Here is a 21,709-nt window from a genome sequence, read left to right as displayed (position 1 = left end):
ATTTTATGTGTATTTTGTATATATATTTTCATAAAAAATTTACGTTATTATATGTGTATTTGTATAAAAATTTTGATACAAAATATTTTTTTTTTCAATTCAAACTTAGCTTATTTTATGTATATTTTGTATATCTATTTTCATACAAATTTAATTACTTTTGTGTATTTTTGTATATAGTTTATACAAATTTACGTTATTTTATGTGTATTTTGTATGTCTATATTTATACAAATACACATTTTGTTCATTTATTTTGATACGAATTTACATTATTTTATGTGTATTTTGTATACATTTTTTATACGTATTTACTTCATTTTGTGTGTATTTTGTATATATATTTTATAGAAATCTACCTTATTTTATGTGTAATCGTATATATATTTTGAAACAAATTTATATTGTTATATATGTATTTTGCATATCTATTTCAATACAAATTTACCTTTTTGTATGTTCATTTTGTATATTTATTTTAATACAAATTCAAATATTTTATGTGTATTTTGGTATATATATTTTTATAAAAAATACGTTATTTTATGGGTATTTTTCATTTTAATTTTCATACAAATTTACATTATTATATTAATATTCTGTGTATTTATTTTGATACGATTTTACATTATTCTATATGTGTTTTGTAAATATATTTTTACATTTTTACATTTTTAATGTGTATTTTGTATATATATTTTATACAAATTTACGTTATTTTAAGTGTATTTGTTTATATATTTTCATTCAAATTTAATTATTATTTTATGTGTATTTTGTTTATGTATTTCAATACAAATTTCCTAATTTTATGTGTTTTTTGTATATTTATTTTCATACAAATTTTAATTATTTTTGTGTATTTTTGTATATAGTTTTATACAAATCTAGGTTATTTTATGTATATTTCATAAAATTGCGTAGATTTTTATAAATATATATATACAAAATACTCATAAAATGAAGTAAATACGTATAAAAAAATGTATACAAAATACACATAAAATAATGTAAGCTCGTATCAAAATAAATAAACAAAATACTAATTAAAGAATGTGTATTTGTATAAATATAAATATACAAAATACACATAAAATAACGTAAATTTATATAAAACTATATACAAAAATGCACAGAAGTAATTAAATTTGCATGAAAATATATTTACAAAATACACATAAAATAAGCTAAATTTGAATTGAAATATATATACAACATACATAAAATAATGTATATTTGTATAAAAATAATTATACAAATACACATATAATAACGTAAATTTGTATAGAAATATATAAACAAAATACACATTAAATAATGTAAATACGTATTAAAAAATTATGTACAAAATATAAAAATAATTACGTAATTCGTATCAAAATAAATAAACAAAATACCAAAAAAATAATGTAAATTTATATGAGAAAACATATACAAAATACACATAAAATAACGCAAATTTAAAAAAAAAATACATGTACAAAAATGCACATAAATTAAATTAAATTTGCATAAAAATAAATATACAAAACAAAATAAATATTGTAAATGCGTATAAAAATATGTATACAAAATACATATGAAATAATCTAAATTCGTATCGAATTCAATTAATAAAATACCGATAAAATAATGTAATTTTGGATGTAAATATATATAGAAAATACACATAAAATAACCTAAATACAAATACAAATATACACATTAAATAATTTAAAACTGAATTAAATAAATATTCAAAATAAACATAAAATAAGGTAAATTTCTAATGAAATATATGTAAAAATGCACATGAAATAATGTAAATACGTAGAAAAATATATATATACAAAATACACATAAAATAATGTAGATTCGTATCAAAATAAATAAACAAAATTCCAATAAAGGAATGTATATCTGTTGGAAAATATATATACAAAATACAAATGAAATAACTAAAATTTGTAAAAAAAAAATACATACAAAAATACACAAAAATAATAAAAATTTGTTTGAAAATAGATATGGAAAATGCACATAAAATTAGGCAAATTTGTATTAAATACATATACAAAACCCACATAAAATAATATAAATTTGTGTGAAAATTATAAACAAATACACATAAAATAACGTAAATTTGAATAAAATATATATACAAAATATACATTAAATAATTTAAATATGTATAAAAATATATATACAAAATACACATAGAATAAAGTAAAATCGTATCAAAATAAATAAACAGAATATCAATAATATAATGTAAATTTGTATGAGAATAAAGATGCAAAATACCCATATATTAACGCATATTTGTATAAAAATATATATACAAAAATACATATAAAATAATTAATTTTTTATTAAAATAAATATACAAAATGCACATACAATGAAGTAAATTTGTATTGAAATAGATATGCAAAATACACATCAATAAAGTAAATTTGTATCAAAATATATATACGAATACTCATAAAATAGAGTAAATTTATATGAAAATATACATACAAATACATATAAAATGATGTAAATAAGTATAAAAATATATATACCAAATATACCTCAAATAATGTAAATTCGTATCAAAATAAATAAAGAAAATTCCGATAAAAGAACGTATATATGTAGGAAAATAAATATACAAAATACACATTTAAATACATGAACAAAATACACATAAAATAATGAAAATTTGTATGAAATGAAAACAAACACACATAAAGTAACGTATATTTGTATAAAATATATATACAAAATACATATAGAATAATGTAAAATCGAATTAAAATAAATACACAGAATATCAATAAAATAATGTAAATTTGTATGAAAATAAAGATGCAAAATACTCATAAAATAATTAAATTTGTATTAAAATTAATATAAAAAATGCACATACAATAACGTAAATTTCTATTGAAAAAATACGCAAAATACACATAAAACAGTGTAAATTTGTTTCAAAATATATATACAAATACACATAAAATAACGTAGATTTCTATAGAAATATATATATACAAAATACACATGAAATGATATAAAATATATATAAAAAATGCACATTAAATAATGTAAATATGTATATCAAAAAATATATACAAAACACAAATAGAATAATGTAAAATAGTATCAAAATAAATACACAGAATCTTAATAAAATAATGTAAATTTGTATGTATATTAAGTTGCAAAATAACCATAAAAAAACGCATTTTTTTATAAAAATATATATACCAAAATACACATAAAATATTTGAATTTGTATAAAAATAAATATACAAAATGCACATACAATAAGGTAAATTTGTATTGAAATAGATATGCAAAATACATATAATACAATGTAAATTTGTTTCAAAATATATATACGAATACACATAAAATAACGTAGATTTCTATAAAAATATATACAAAATACATATAAAAAGTAAATACGTATAAACAAATGTATACAAAATACACATAAAATAATGTAAATTCGTATCAAAATAAATAAACAAAATAGCAATAAAAGAATGTGTATTTGTATAAATATAAATATACAAAATACACATAAAATAACGTAAATTTGTATAAAACTATATACAAAAATACACAGAAGTAATTAAATTTGTATGAAAATAGATATACAAAATAAAAATAAAATAAGCTAAACTTGAATTGAAATGTATATACAAAATACATAAAATAATGTAAATTTGTATCAAAATATTTATACAAATACACATATAATAACGTAAATTTGTTTAAAAATATATAAATAAAATACACATTAAATAATGTAAACACGTATAAAAAACATGTACAAAATACACATATAATCATGTAATTCGTATCAAAATAAATAAACAAAATAGCAATAAAATAATAATAATAATAATAAATGGTCTATTCATTTGTAGGCAGCCATTAAATAATGTAAACTCGCGTCAAAATAAATAAACAAAATATCAATTAAAAAATGTGTATTTGAATGAAAATATATATAGAAAATACACATAAAATAACCTAAATTTGTATAAAACTATATACAAAGAAACACAAAAATAATTTAAATTTTTATGAAAATAAATATACAAAATACATATAAAATTAGGTAAATTTGTATTGAAATACATATACAACATACACTTAAAATAATGTAAATTTGAATGAAATTATATAAACAAATACACTTAAAATAACGTTAATTTGTATAAAATATATATAAAAAATACACATTAAATAATGAAAATATGTATAAAAATATATATACAAAACACAAATAGTATAATATGAAATCGTATCAAAATATATACACAGAATATTAATAAAATAATGTAAAGTTGTATGAAAACTAAGATGCAAAATACCTATAAAATAACGCATTTTTTTAAAATTATATATACTAAAAATACACATAAAATATTTGAATTTGTATCAAAATAAATATACAAAATGCACATACAATAAGGTAAATTTGTATTGAAATATATATGCAAAACCCATATAAAACAACGTAAATTTGTTTCAAAATATATATATATATATATATATATATATATATATATATATATATATATATATATATATATATATATATATATATATATATATATATATATATATATATATATACGAATACACATAAAATAACTTAGATTTCTATAAAAATATATATACAAAATACACATAAAATTAAGTAAATACGAATCAAAAATGTATACAAAATACACATGAAATAATGTAAATTCGTATAAATATAAATAAACAAAATACCAATAAGAGAATGTGTATTTGTATAAATACAAAATGCACATAAAATAACGTAAATTTGTATAAAACTATATACAAAAATACACAGAAGTAATTAAATTTGTATGAAAATAGATATACAAAATACACACAAAATAAGCTAAATTTGAATTGAAATATATATACAAAATACATAAAATAAAGTAAATTTGTTTTAAAATATTTTTAACAAATACACATATAATAACGTAAATTTGTATAAAAATATATAAACGAAATACACATTAAGTAATGTAAATACGTATAAAAAATATTTAAAAATACACAAACAATCAAGTCATTCGTATCAAAAAAAAAAAAAAAAGACTAATTAAATAATATAAATTTGTATGAGAAAACATATACAAAATACACATAAAATAACGCAAGTTTCTCTAAAAATATATGTACAAAAATGCACATAAAATTAGTTTGCATAAAAAAATATATACTAAACACACATTACATAATGTAAATGAGTATAAAAATATGTATACAAAATACCTATGAAATAATCTAAATTCGTATCGAGTTAAATTAAGAAAATAACAATAAAATAATGTAATTTTGGATGAAAATATATAGAAATCACACATAAAATAACCTAAATACAAATACAAATATACACATTAAATGATTTAAAATTGAATTAAATAAATATACAAAATAAACATAAAATAAGGTAAATTTGTAATAAAATATATGTAAGAATATACATAAAATAATATAAATTTGTATGAAAATATATATACAAATACACATAAAATAACATGAATTTGTATAAAATTTGTTTCAAAATATATACGAATACACACAATAAAATAACGTAAATATTTATGAAAATGTATATATAAAATACACATAAAATAATTTAAATACGTAGAAAACTATATATTCAAAATACACATAAAATAATGTAAAGTCGTAAAAATTTAATACACAAAATTCAATGAAAGAATGCATATTTGTAGGAAAATATATATACAAAGAACAAATAAAATAACTAAAATTTGTATAAAAATATATACAAAAATACACAAAAATAATTTAAATTTGTCTGAAAATAGATATGCAAAATACACTTAAAGTTAGGCAAATTTGTATTGAAATACATATACAAAACTCACATAAAATAATGTAAATTTGTATGAAAATATATAAACAAATACACATAAAATAACGTAAATTTGAATAAAATATATATACAAAATATACATTAAATATTTTAAATATGTATGAAAATATATTATATTATATATATTTTTATTGAAATTTGCGTTATTTATGTGTATTTTGTATATGTTTTCTCATAGAAATTTACATTATTTTATTGGTATTTTGTCTATTTATTTTGATACGAATTACATAATTATTTGTGTATTTTGTGCATTTTTTTATAAGTATTTACATTATTTAATGTGTATTTTGTTTATATATTTTTATACAAATTTACGTTATTATATGTGTATTTGTATAAGTATTTTGATACAAATTTACATTATTTTATGTATTTTGTATATATATTTCAATTCATATTTAGCTTATTTTATGTGTATTTTGTATATCTATTTATTTTAATACAAAATCAAATATTTTATATTTTTATAAAAAAAAACGCTATTTTATAGGTATTTTGAATCTTAATTTTTATACAAATTTACATGATTTTATTAATAATTTCTGTATTTATTTTGATACGATTTTACATTATTTTATTTGTGTTTTGTATATATTTTTTTTATACATATTTACATTATTTAATGTGTTTTTTGTATTTATATTAGATACAAATTTACGTTATTTTAAGTCTATATGTTTATATATTTTCATTCAAATTTACATTATTTTATGTGTATTTTGTATATGTATTTCAATACAAATTTACCTAATTTTATATGTTTTTTGTATATTTATTTTCATACAAGTTTAAATTATTTTTGTGTATTTTTGTATATAGTTTTATACAAATTTAGGTTATTTTATGTGTATTTTGTATATCTATTTTCATACAAATACACATTCTTTTCATGATATTTTTTTTATTTATTTTGACACGAATTAACATTATTTAATGTGTATTTTGTATATATATTTTTATACGTATTTACATTATTTCAAGTGTATTTTGTATATATATTTTTATAGAAATCTACGTTATTTTATGTGTATTCGTATATATATTTTGAAACAAATTTACATTGTTTTATGTGTATTTTGCATATTTTTTCAATACAAATTTACATTATTGTATGTGCATTTTGTATATTAATTTTAATACAAATTTGATTAATCTATGTGTATTTTTGTATATGTATTTTTATAAAAATATGCTTTATTTTATGGGTATTTTGCATCTTTATTTTCATACAAATTTACATTATTTTATTGATATTCTGTGTATTTATTTGGTATGATTTTTACATTATTCTATGTGTATTTTGTATATATATTTTATATAAAATGTATTTGTTTTCATTTCATACAAATCTACATTATTTTATGTGTTTTTTGTACATGTATTTAAATACAAATTTAACTAGTTATATGTGTATTTTGTATATCTATTTTGTATGTATATTTTCATAGAAATTTACTCTATTTTATGAGTATTCGTATATATATTTTGATACAAATTTACATTATTGATGTGTATTTTGCATATCTATTTCAATACAAATTTACTTTATTGTACGTGCATTTTGTATATTTATTTTAATACAAATTTAATTATTTTATATGTATTTTTGTATATATATTTTTATGCAAATATGCGTTATTATATGGATATTTTGCAGCTTTATGTGTATTTTTTCATATATTTCATTACAAATTTACCTTATTTTATGTTTATTTTGTATATTTATTTCATTTTGTATATATATTTTTATGCAAATTTATTTTATGTTCATTTTTGTACATATATTTTTATAGAAATTTGCGTTATTTTATGTATATAGTTTTATATATATTTACGTTATTTTATGTGCATTTTGTATATTTATATTTATAGAAATACACATTCTTTTATTGCTATATTGTTTATTTCTATTTATTTGAATTTGCATTATTTTATGTGTATTTTGTATACATTTTTTTATACGTATTTACTTAATTTTATGTGTATTTTGTATATGTATTTTTATAGAAATCTACGTTATTTTATGTGTATTCGCTTATATATTTTGAAACAAATTTACATTATTTTATATGTATTTTGCATATCTATTTCAATACAAATTTACCTTATTGTATGTGCATTTTGTATATTTATTTTGATACAAATTCAAATATTTTAAGTGTATTTTGGTATCAATAATTTTATAAATAATGCGTTATTTTATAGGTATTTGCATCTTAATTTATATACAAATTTACATTATTTTATTAATATTCTGTGTATATATTTTGATACGATTTTACATAATTCTATTTGTGTTTTGTATATACTTTTTTATACATATTTATATTATTTAATGTGTATTTTGTATATATATTTCATACAAATTTACGTTATTATATGTGTATTTGTTTATATATTTTCTTTCAAATTTACATTATTTTATGTGTATTTTGTATATGTATTTCAATAGAAATTAACCTAATTTTATGTGTTTTTTGTATATTTCTTTTCATACAAATTTAAATTTTTTTTGTGTATTTTTGTATATAGTTTTATACAAATTTAGGTTATTTTATGTACGCATTTACATTATTTAATGTGTGTTTTGTATATGTATTTTTATCCAAAGTTACTTTATTTTACGTTCATTTTTGGACATATTTTTATAGAAATTAGCGTTATTTTATATGTATTTGTATATGTTTTCTCATACAAATTTACATTATTTTATTGCTATTTTGTTTATTTATTTTGATACGAATTACATGATTATGTGTGTATTTTGTATATATTTTTTATACGTATTTACATTACTTAATGTGTATTTTGTTTATATATTTTTAAACAAATTTACGTTATTATATGTATTTTTTTAAATATTTTGATACAAATTTACATTATTTTATGTATTTTGTATATACATTTCAATTCAAATTTAGCTTATTTTATCTGTATTTTGTATATCTATTTTCATACGAATTTAATTACTTCTGTGTATTTTTGTATATAGTTTTATACAAATTTACGTTATTTTATGTGTATTTTGTATATTTATATTTATACAAATACACATTCTTTTATTGGTATTTTGTTTATTTATTTTGATACGAATTTACATTATTTTATGTGTATTTTGTATACATTTTTTTATACGTATTTACTTCATTTTACTTGTATTTTGTATATATATTTTTATACAAATCTACGTTATTTTATGTGTATTCGTATATATATTTTGAAACAAATTTACATTGTTTTATATGTATTTTGCATATCTATTTCAATACAGATTTACCTTATTGTATGTGTATTTTGTATATTTATTTTAATACAAATTAATTTTTTTATGTGTATTTTTATATATATATATTTAAAAAAAATGCGTTATTTTATGGGTATTTTGCTTCTTTATTTTCATACAAATTTACATTATTTTATTAATATTCTGTGTATTTATTTTGATACGATTTTACATTATTCTATTTGTGTTTTGTATATATTTTTTTATACAAATTTACGTTATTTTAAGTGTATTTGTTTATGTATTTTCATTCAAATTTACAGTATTTTATATGTATTTTGTATATGTATTTCAATACAAATTTACGTAATTTTATGTGTATTTTGTATATTTATTTTCATACAAATTTAAATTATTTTTGTGTATTTTTGTATATAGTTTTATACAAATTTATGTTATCTTATGTGTATTTTGTATATTTATTTTCATACAAATACACATTCTTTTATTGATATTTTGTTTATTTATTTTGACGCGAATTTACATTATTTAATGTGTATTTTGTATATATATTTTTATACGTATTTATATCCTTTCATGTGTATTTTGTATATATATTTCTATAGAAATCTACGTTATTTTATGTGTTTTCGTATATATATATTGAAACAAATCTACATTATTATATGATTATTTTGTATATATATTTCATTATAAATTTGCCTTATTTTAAGTTTATTTTTATATCTATTTTCATTCAAATTCAAATCATTTTATATGTATATATTTATTTGTATTTACGTTATTTTATGTGTATTGTCTATATATATTTTAATTCAAAATTACATTATTTTATCGGCATTTTGTTCATTTATTTCGATACGAATTTAGATTATTTCATGTGTATTTTCTATACATATACATATAGATTAAATTTCTATGAAAATATATATTCAAAATACATATAAAATTATGTAAATAAGTATAAAAATATATATATCATATATACCTAAAATAATGAAAATTCGTATCAAAATAAATAAACAAAATTCCGATAAAAGAACGTATATTTGTAGGAAAATAAATATACAAAATACACAAAAAAATTACGAAAATTTGAATAAAAATATATACAAAAATACACAAAATTAATTTCAATTTGTATGAAAATAGATATACAAAATACACATATAATTAGTTAAATTTGTATTTAAATACATGTACAAAATACACATAAAATAATGTAAATTTGTATGAAATGATAACAAATTCACATAAAATAACGTTCATTTGTATGAAATATATATACAGAATATACATAGAATAATGTAAAATCGTATCAAAATAAATACACAGAATATGAATAAAATAATGTAGTTTTGTATGAAAATAAAGATGCAAAATACCCATAAAAAAGAGCATACTTTTATAAAAATACATATACAAAAATACACATAGAATAATGAAATTTGTATTAAAATTAATATACAAAATGCACGTACAATAAGGTAAATTTACATTAAAAAAAATATGCAAAATGCACATAAAACAAAGTATATTTCTTTCAAAATACATATACGAATACACATAAAATAACGTATATTTCTATAGAAATATATATACAAAATACACATGAAATGACGTAAATACGTATAAAAATATATATACACAAAACACATTAAATAATGTAAATTCGCATCAAGATAAATAAACAAAATGTGTATTTGTATGAAAATAGATATACAAAATACACATAAAATATTTTAATTTATATAAAACTCTTTTATAAAATATATATACCAAAATAATAAAATATTTAAATTTGTATTACAATAAATATACAAAATTCACATACAATAAGGTAAATTTGTATTGAAATATATATGCAAAATACACATAAAACAATGTAAATTTGTTTCCAAATATATATACGAATACACATAAAATAACGTAAATTAATATAATAATATAGGAACAAAATACACATTAAATTAAGTAAATACATATAAATATATTCATACAAAATACATATAAAATAATGTAAATTTGTTTCAAAATAAATTTGTATAAATATAAATATACAAAATACACATAAAATAACGTAAATTTATATAAAACTATATACAAAATAAACAAAAATAATTAAATTTGTATCAAAATAGATATACAAATACACATAAAATAAGGTAAATTTGAATTGAAATAAATATAGAAAATACATAAAATAATGTAAATTTTATCAAAATATATATTCAAATACACATAAAATAATGTAAATTTGTATAAAATAAATAAACAAAATTCACATTAAATAATGTAAATACGTATAAAAGATATGTACGTAATGTAAATACAAAATACAAATAAAATAACTAAAATTTGTATAAAAATATATAAAAAAAACATAAAATAATTTAAATTTGTTTGAAAATAGATATGCAAAATACACATAAAATTAGGCAAATTTGTATTGAAATACATATACAAATTACACATAAATATTGTAAATTTGTATGAAAATATATAAACAAATACACATAAAATAGCATAAATTTATATAAAATATATATACAAAATATACATTAAATAATGTAAAAGTGAATAAAAATATATAAACAAAATACACATAGAATAATGTAAAATCGTATCAAAATAAATAAACAGAATATCAATAAAATAATGTAAATTTGTATGAAAATAAAGATGCAAAATACTCAAATAATAACGCATATTTTTACAAAAATTCACATAAAATAATTAAATTTGTATTAAAATAAATATACAAAATACACATACAATATGGTAAATTTGTATTGAAATAGATATGCAAAATACACATAAATATTGTAAATTTGTATCAAAATATATATACGAATACCCATAAAATAGAGTAATTTTCTATGAAAATATATATTCAAAACACAAATAAAATGATATAAATAAGTATAAAAATATACATATCAAATACACCTAAAATAATGTAAATTCGTATAAAAATAAATAAACAAAATTACGATAAAAGAACATATATATGTAGGAAAATAAAAATACAAAATACACATAAAATTACGAAAATTTGTATAAAAATATATACAAAAATACACAAAATTAATTTCAATTTGTATGAAAATAGATATACAAAATACACATATGATTAAAAAAAATTGTATTTAAATACATGTACAAAATATAAATAAAATTAGGTAGATTTGTATTGAAATACATATATAAAATACACATAAAATAATATTTAAATTTGAATGAAAATATATAAAAAATACACCTAAAATTAAGTAAATTTGTATAAAATATATATAAAAAATACACATTAAATTATGTAAATATGTATAAAAAAATATATATACAAAACACAAATAGAATAATGTAAAATAGTATCAAAATAAATACACAGAATCTTAATAAAATAATGTAAATTTGTATGTAAATTAAGATGCAAAATACCCATAAAAAAACGTTTTTTTTTTTTAAATATATATACCAAAATACACATAAAATATTTGAATTTGTATTAAAATAAATATACAAAATGCACATACAATAAGGTAAATTTGTATTGAAATAGATATGCAAAATATATATAAAACAATGTAAATTTGTTTCAAAATATATATACGAAAACACACAAAATAACGTAGATTTCTATAAAAATATATACAAAATACACATAAAAAGAAGAAAATACGTATAAACAAATGTATACAAAATACACATAAAATAATGTAAATTCGTATCAAAATAAATAAACAAAATACCAATAAAAGAATGTGTATTTGTATAAATATAAATATACAAAATACACATAAAATAACGTAAATTTGTATTAAACTATATACAAAAATACACAGAAGTAATTAAATTTGTATGAAAATATATATACAAAATAAAAATAAAATAAGCTAAATTTGAATTGAAATGTATATACAAAATACATAAAATAATGTAAATTTGTATCAAAATATTTACACAAATACACATTTAATAACGTTAATTTGTTTTAAATATATAAACAAAATACACATTAAATAATGTAAACACGTATAAAAAACATGTACAAAATACTTTTATAATCATGTAATTCGTATCAAAATATATAAACAAAATAGCAATAAAATAATAATAATAATAATAAATGATCTATTCATTTGTAGGAAGCCACTAAATAATGTAAACTCGCGTCAAAATAAATAAACAAAATATCAATAAAAGAATGTGTATTTGTATGAAACTAGATATAGAAAATACACATAAAATAACCTAAATTTGTATAAAACTATATACAAAAAAACACAAAAATAATTTAAATTTGTATGAAAATAGATATACAAAATACACATAAAATTAGGTAAATTTGTATTGAAATACATATACAAAATACATTTAAAATAATGTAAATTTGAATGAAATTATATAAACAAATACACTTAAAATAACGTAAATATGTACAAAATATATATAAAAAATACACATTAAATAATGAAAATATGTATAAAAAAATATATACAAAACACAAATAGTATAATATAAAATCGTATCAAAATATATACACAGAATATTAATAAAATAATGTAAATTTGTATGAAAATTAAGATGCAAAATACCTATAAAATAACGCATATTTTTTTAAATTATATATACCAAAATACACATAAAATATTTGAATTTGTATTAAAATAAATATACAAAATGCACATACAATAAGATAAATTTGTATTGAAATAGATATGCAAAATACATATAAAACAATGTAAATTTGTTTCAAAATATACATACGAATAAACATAAAATAACGTAGATTTCTATAAAATATATATACAAAATACACATAAAATGAAGTAAATACGTCTAAGAAAATGTATACAAAATACACATAAAATAATGTAAATTCGTATCAAAATAAATAAACTAAATGCCAATAAAAGAAAGTTTACTTGTATAAATATAAATATACAAAATACACATAAAATAACGTAAAATTGTATAAAACTATATACAAAAATAGACAAAAATAATTAAATTTGTATGAAAATAGATATACAAAAGACACATAAAATAAGCAAAATTTGAATTGAAATAAATATAGAAAATACATAAAATAATGTAAATTTGTTTCAAAATATATATTCAAATACACATATAATAACGTAAATTTGTATAAAAATATATAAACAAAATACACATTAAATAATGTAAATACGTATAAAAGATATGTACGTAATGTAAAAATTTATAAAATTAAAGATGCAAAATACCCATAAAATAACTCATATTTAAAAAAAATATATATACAAAAATACCCATAAAATAATTAAATTTGTATTAAAATAAATATACAAAATACACATACAATAAGGTAGATTTTTATTGAAATAGATATGCAAAAAACACATAAAATAATGAAAATTTTTATCAAAATATATACGAATGCACACAATAAAATTACGTAATTTTTTATGAAAATATATATACAAAATACACATAAAATAATGTAAATACATAGAAAAATATATATACAAAATACACATAAAATAATGTAAATTCGTATCAAAATAAATAAACAAAATTTCCTCTAAAAGAATGTATATGTGTAGTAAAATATATATACAAAATACAAATAAAATAAAAAAAATTGTATAAAAATAATACAAAAATACACAAAAATAATTTAAATTTGTTTGAAAATAGATATGCAAAATACACATGAAATTAGGCAAATTTTTATTGAAATACATATACAAAATACACATAAAATAATGTAAATTTGTATGAAAATATATAAACAAATACACATAAGATAACGTAAATTTCCATAAAATATATGTACAAAATATACATTAAATAATGTAAATATGTCTAAAAATATATATACAAAATACACAGAATAACGTAAAATCGTATCAAAATAAATAAACAGACAATCAATAAAATAATGTAAATTTGTATGAAAATAAAGATGCAAAATACCCATATAATAACGCATATTTGTTTAAAAATATATATACAAAAATACACATAAAATAATTAAATTTGCATCAAATAAATATACAAAAGGCACATACAATAAAGAAAATTTGTATTGAAATAGATATGCGAAATACACATAAATAATGTAAATTTGTATCAAAATATATATACGAATACACATAAAATAGAGTAAATTTCTATGAAAATATATATTCAAAATACATATAAGATTATGTAAATAAGTAAAAAATATATATATCAAATACACCTTAAATAATGAAAATTCGTATCAAAATAAATAAACAAAATTCCGATAAAAGAACGTATATTTGTAGGAAAATAAATATACAAAATACACATAAAATTACGAAAAATTGAATAAAAATATATAATAAAATACACAAAATTAATTTCAATTTGTATGAAAATAGATATACATAATACACATATAATTAGTTAAATTTGTATTTAAATACATGTACAAAATACACATAAAATAATGTAAATTTGTATGAAATGAAAACAAATTCACATAAAATAACGTTCATTTGTATGAAATATATATACAAAATATACATAGAATAATGTAAAATCGTATCAAAATAAATACACAGAATATCAATAAAATAATGTAAATTTGTATGAAAATAAAGATGCAAAATACCCATAAAATAAAGCATTTTTTTATGAAAATACATATACAAAAATACACATAGAATAATTAAATTTGTATTAAAATTAATATACAAAATGCACGTACAATAAAATAAATTTATATTGAAAAAATATGCAAAATGCACATAAAACAATGTATATTTGTTTCAAAATATATATACGAATACACATAAAATAACATATATTTCTATAGAAATATATATACAAAATACACATGAAATGACGTAAATACGTATAAAAATATATATACACAATACACATTAAATAATGTGAATTCGCGTCAAAATAAATAAACAAAATATCAATAAAAAATGTGTATTTGTATGAAAATAGATATTCAAAATACACATAAAATATTTTAAATTTATATAAAACTCTTTTTATAAAAATATAAATACCAAAATAATAAAATATTTAAATTTGTATTACAATAAATATACAAAATGCACATACAATAAGGTAGATTTATATTGAAATAGATATGCTAAATACATATAAAACAATGTAAATTTGCTTCAAAATATATATACGAATACACATAAAATAACGTAGATTACTATAAAAATATATATACAAAATACACATTAAATGAAGTAAATACGTATAAGAAAATGTATACATAGTACACATAAAATAATTAAATTTGTATTAAAATAAATATACAAAATACACATACAATAAGGTAAATTTATATTGAAATAGATATGCAAAATAATCATAAAATAATGTAAATTTGTATCAAAACATATACGAATACACACAATAAAATAACGTAAATTTTTATGAAAATATATATAAAAAATACACATAAAATAATGTAAATACGTAGAAAAATATATATACAAAATACACATAAAATAATGTAAATTCTTATGAAAATAAATGAACAAAACTCCACTAAAAGAATGTATATTTGAAGGAAAATATAAATACAAAATACAAATAAAATAACTAAAATTTGTATAAAAATATATAAAAAATACATAAAAATAGTTTAAATTTGTTTGAAAATAGATATGCAAAATACACATAAAATTTGACAAATTTGTATTGAAATACATATACAAGTTACACAAAAAATATTGTAAATTTGTATGAAAATATATAAACAAATACACATAAAATAGCGTAAATTTATATAAAATATATATACAAAATACACATAGAATAATGTAAAATCGTATCAAAATAAATAAACAGAATATCAATAAAATAATGTAAATTTGTATGAAAATAAAGATGCAAAATACCCAAATAATAACGGATATTTTTACAAAAAAACACATAAAATAATTAAATTTGTATTAAAATAAATATACAAAATACACATACAATATGGTAAATTTGTATTGAAATAGATATGCAAAATACACATAAATAATGTAAATTTGTATCAAAATATATATACGAATACCCATAAAATAGAGTAAATTTCTATGAAAATATATATTCAAAACACAAATAAAATGATATAAATAAGTATAAAAATATACATATCAAATACACCTAAAATAATGTAAATTCGTATAAAAATAAATAACCAAAATTACGATAAAAGAACGTATATATGTAGGAAAATAAATATACAAAATACACATAAAATTACATAAATTTGTATAAAAATATATACAAAAATACACAAAATTAATTTCAATTTGTATGAAAATAGATATACAAAATACACATATAATTAAATAAATTCGTATTTAAATACATGTACAAAATATACATAAAATTAGGTAGATTTGTATTGAAATACATTAACAAAATACACATAAAATAATATTTAAATTTGAATGAAAATATATAAAAAATACACCTAAAATTACGTAAATTTGTATAAAATATATATAAAAAATACACATTAAACTATGTAAATATGTATAAAAAATATATATATACTAAACACAAATAGAATAATGTAAAATAGTATCAAAATAAATACACAGAATCTTAATAAAATAATGTAAATTTGTATGTAAATTAAGATGCAAAATACCCATAAAGAAACGCATTTTTTTATAAAAATATATATACTAAAATACACATAAAATATTTGAATTTGTATTAAAATAAATATACAAAATGCACATACAATAAGGTAAATTTGTATTGAAATAGATATGCAAAATACATATAAAACAATGTAAATTTGTTTCAAAATATATATACGAATACACGCAAAATAACATAGATTTCTATAAAAATATATACAAAATACACATAAAAAGAAGAAAATACGTATAAACAAATGTATACAAAATACACATAAAATAATGTAAATTCGTATCAAAATAAATAAACAAAATACCAATAAAAGAATGTGTATTTGTATAAATTTAAATATACAAAATACACATAAAATAACGTAAATTTGTATTAAACTATATACAAAAATACACAGAAGTAATTAAATTTGTATGAAAATATATATACAAAATAAAAATAAAATAAGCTAAATTTGAATTGAAATGTATATACAAAATACATAAAATAATGTAAATTTGTATCAAAATATTTACACAAATACACATTTAATAACGTTAATTTGTTTAAAAATATATAAACAAAATACACATTAAATAATGTAAACACGTATAAAAAACATGCACAAAATACACATATAATCATGTAATTCGTATCAAAATAAATAAACAAAATAGCAATAAAATAATAATTATAATAATAAATGGTCTATTCATTTGTATGAAGCCATTAAATAATGTAAACTCGCGTCAAAATAAATAAACAAAATATCAATAAAAGAATGTGTATTTGTATGAAACTAGATATAGAAAATACACATAAAATAACCTAAATTTGTATAAAACTATATACAAAAAAACACAAAAATAATTTTAATTTGTATGAAAATAAATATACAAAATACACATAAAATTAGGTAAATTTGTATTGAAATACATATACAAAATACATTTAAAATAATGTAAATTTGAATGAAATTATATAAACAAATACACTTAAAAAAACGAAAATTTGTATAAAATATATATAAAAAATACACATTAAATAATGAAAATATGTACAAAAAAATATATACAAAACACAAATAGTATAATATAAAATCGTATCAAAATATATACACAGAATATTAATAAAATAATGTAAATTTGTATGAAAACTAAGATGCAAAATACCTATAAAATAACGCATTTTTTTTTAATTATATATACCAAAATACACATAAAATATTTGAATTTGTATTAAAATAAATATACAAAATGCACATACAAAAAGGTAAATTTGTATTGAAATAGATATGCAAAATACATATAAAACAATGTAAATTTGTTTCAAAATATATACGAATACACACAATAAAATAAAGCAAATTTTATGAAAATATATATACAAAATACACTTTAAATAATGTAAATACATAGAAAAAAAAATATATATATATACAAATTACACATAAAATAATGAAAATTCGTATCAAAATTTCCTCTAAAAGAATGTATATTTGTAGGGAAAATATATATACAAAATACAAATAAAATAACAAAATTTGCATAAAAATATATACAAAAATATACAAAAAAAATTTAAATTTGTTTGAAAATAGATATGAAAAGTACACATGAAATTAGGCAAATTTTTATTGAAATACATATGCAAAATTCACATAAAATAATGTCAATTTGTATGAAACTATATAAACAAATACACATAAGATAACGTAAATTTCCATAAAATATATGTACAAAATATACATTAAATAATGTAAATATGTCTAAAAATATGTATACAAAATACACAGAATAACGTAAAATCGTATCAAAATAAATAAACAGACTATCAATAAAATAATGTAAATTTGTATGAAAATAAAGATGCAAAATACCCATATTTGTTTAAAAATATATATACAAAAATACACATAAAACAATTAAATTTGTATCAAAATAAATATACAAAAGGCACATACAATAAAGAAAATTTGTATTGAAACAGATATGCGAAATACACATAAATAATGTAAATTTGTATCAAAATATATACGAATACATAAAATAGAGTAAATTTCTATAATATATATTAAAATACATATAAAATTATGTAAATAAGTATAAAAAATAAAATATATATATATATATATATATATATATATATATATATATATATATATATATATATATATATATATATATATATATATATATATATATATATATATATATATATATATATATATATATATATATATATATATATATATATATATATATATATATATATATATATATATATATATATATATATATATATATATATATATATATATATATATATATATATATATATATATATATATATATATATATATATATATTTACATTTATATATGTATATTTATGTATTCATATATTTTTGATATTACATTGTTTATATGTATTTTACATAGAATAATGTAAAATCGTATCAAAATAAGTATACAGAATATCAATAAAATAATTTAAATTTGTATGAAAATAAAGATGCAAAATACCCATAAAATAAAGCATATTTTTTTAAAAATACATATACAAAATACACTTAGAATAATTAAATTCGTATTAAAATTGATATACAAAATGCACATACAATAAGGTAAATTTGTATTGAAAAAACCATAAAATACACATAAAACAGTGTAAATTTGTTTCAGAATATATATACGAATACATATAAAATAACGTTGATTTCCATAGGAATATATATACAAAATACATGAAATGATGTAAATACGTATAAAAATATATATACAAAATACATTAAATACTGTAAATTCGCGTCAAAATAAATAAACAAAATATCAATAAAAGAATGTATTTGTATGAAAATAGATATACAAAATACATAAAATAAACTAAATTTGTATCAAACTATATACAAAAATACACAAAAATATTTTAAATTTATGAAAATAAATATACAAAATACACATAAAATTAGGTAAATTTGTGTTGAAATACATGTACAAAATACACATAAAATAATATAAATTTGAATGAAAAGACATAAACAAATACACTTAAAATAACGTATATTTGTATGAAAAAATATATAAAACACAAATAGAATAATGTAAAATCGTATCAAAATAGATACACAGAATATTAATAAAATAATGTAAATTTGTTTGAAAATAAAGAGGCAAAATACCCATAAAATAACGCATTTTTATTTATAAAAATATATATACCAAAATACACATAAAAACATTAAATTTGTATTAAAATAAATATATAAAAAACACATACAATAAGGTAAATTTGTATTGAAATAGATATGCAAAATACATATAAAACAATGTAAATTTGTTTCTAAATATATATATTTTGAAACAAATTTACATTGTTATATATATTTTATATCTATTTTGTGTATTCTGTATTTATTTTTGTTATACATAGAATCATGTAAAATCGTATCAAAATAAGTACACAGAATATCAAGACAATAATTTAAATTTGTATGAAAACAAAGTTACAAAATACCCATAAAAAAGCATATTTTTTTTAAAAGTACATATACACAAATACAATTAGAATAATTAAATTCGTATTAAAATTAATATACAAAATGCACATACAATAAGGTAAATTTGCATTGAAAAAAAAAATCAAAATACACATAAAAAATTGTAAATTTTTTTCAAAATATATATAAGAATAAACATAAAATAAAGTTTATTTATATATGAATATATATAAAAAATACACATAAAACGATGTAAATACGTATAAAAAATATATACAAAATACATTAAATAATGTAAATTCGCGTCAAAATAAATAAACAAAATATCAATAAAAGTGTATTTGTATGAAAATAGATATTCAAAATACACATAAAATAACCTAAATTTGTATCAAACTATATACAAAAATACAATTTTTTTTTTAAATTTGTATGAAAAT

This window comes from Eriocheir sinensis, unplaced genomic scaffold (assembly GCF_024679095.1).
Source record: "Eriocheir sinensis breed Jianghai 21 unplaced genomic scaffold, ASM2467909v1 Scaffold100, whole genome shotgun sequence".
NCBI lineage: Eukaryota > Metazoa > Arthropoda > Malacostraca > Decapoda > Varunidae > Eriocheir > Eriocheir sinensis.
This window is presented reverse-complemented; position numbering follows the sequence as displayed.